Source organism: Pezoporus flaviventris, unplaced genomic scaffold (assembly GCF_033815535.1).
Source record: "Pezoporus flaviventris isolate CSIRO_AGI_PZ_B2104156 unplaced genomic scaffold, CSIRO_AGI_Pfla_v1 ptg000031l, whole genome shotgun sequence".
NCBI classification, from domain to species: Eukaryota; Metazoa; Chordata; class Aves; order Psittaciformes; family Psittacidae; genus Pezoporus; species Pezoporus flaviventris.
Genome location: NW_026892579.1, coordinates 30,672,179 through 30,673,688, shown reverse-complemented (window position 1 = coordinate 30,673,688; position 1,510 = coordinate 30,672,179). Strand labels below are relative to the sequence as shown.

Below are 1,510 nucleotides of genomic sequence, written 5' to 3'. Positions count from 1 at the left end.
CTTTAAGTTTTAATTTATACAGGATTTCTTTCTTATTCTGTAGACAAATACCGAACAAAATAGATTAAATGAATTCAGCCTGGGTGAACACTATGATGTTGTTTGTTCAAGCTGTACTAAGCATGATAAAATACAATCTGGTGTCTGCCACACATACATAGTTCAGATTCCTTTGTTTCTTAAATGTTAGTTGTTTGATAAATAAAAATAGATTAGCTATTCTGTTGTTTGTTTTTTCTGGAAATGTCACTGTCTATTTTGACAGAAAATAGAATACCTTGTATTCTATATAATATCTGCTTTCAAGGCAATTGAGAAACTGAGATTCAAAGAACCTCATTCCTAACACTTGATACGGTCAATAGTAAGAAACCAGCTAGGTTCTGTTTTGAAGAAAATGTCACTTAGATTTACATATGTTTTAACAAATCTTATTAAAAAGATAATGCTACAAAACCTGAAAGGATTTATAATAACTGAGCAGGAAAAACAAAACCATAACCCCCTTAGTCAAATACATAGCCATTTTAATATGTTGAATTAACATACTGAATCATGATAGCTTTTAGTTACTAACCTCAGATGGGCAGTGACATCTTTGCTGTTGCAAATTACTGAGAATCTAGATAGTATAGTTCATATTCTATTCAATAAAGATTTGATAGAGGTCTAGAAAAGAGCATAAAGAAATTAAGTGGAGAAACAGGGTAGGAAGAAAAAGAGAGAGAGAAAGAGGGGTGAAAAAGCCCACAATAAGCAGAATAGAGACAGAACATTCCCTCATGTCTGGCTCACTCTTTGTTTTTCTATTTCAAAACCAGAGTACATTCCTTTTGTGAGAATGCCCTTCTAGAGTCACTCAGAAAAAAATCACTACCTGGGCTGAAAGATAAGTATTGACAGAAATTCACTGTCGTGAATAAAAAGTACAGGTTACAGCAATAAGAGAAGTCACGATCTTAATAAAAAATATGAAACTGCTGTCTGTATTCCAGCTTTTTTGCTTTTTAAATGCCACAAAAATATGTAAGGATAACACCCTTGTGATGCTGAAGTTCTCCAGTATTTCTGTGCTTCCACTGAGCACTGGTTCTGATACTGTTACTTCTCCTTCTCAGTCTTGTTGGGGGGGGAAGACTTTAAGCACATTCATGCATAGCTTATAGGAAGGGAAAATAGTGCATTTTCATTCAGATAGAATATTTTCTCTTTAATAAACAGGTGTCTAATTTTAATACCTCACAGTATCTGCTTTCTGATCAAAATGTCACAATTTCTTTGTGCTCTTGAATCTTAGTCATTTTTTGAAGTTTTTTGCTTTTTTTGAAAGCTGCAAATATTCAAGCTGACAATTCAAGTTAGGTGGTTCATTCTATTTGAATATTATTGGAATAGGAATTACAGCATGTAGATATAAAATAGCAACAAAAGAAGTGCAAAATTATCCATCTATCTCCACTATGTTTCAGACTTGAAATGGACCCTTGCTTAGTCTGAGTGATGATGGCTG

The 1,510-nt window shown here is 33.2% G+C and overlaps 1 long non-coding RNA gene across 1 annotated transcript; it reads right to left on the bottom strand.

The window, feature by feature from the left end:
• Window positions 1-227: 227 nt before the first annotated feature.
• LOC133273442 (uncharacterized) lies at window positions 228-1,133 on the bottom strand. Its single transcript, XR_009744802.1, has 2 exons — window positions 1,040-1,133; window positions 228-669 (listed from the first exon to the last, which is right to left on the bottom strand). It is a non-coding gene; the product is annotated as an uncharacterized LOC133273442 (long non-coding RNA).
• Window positions 1,134-1,510: the final 377 nt, after the last annotated feature.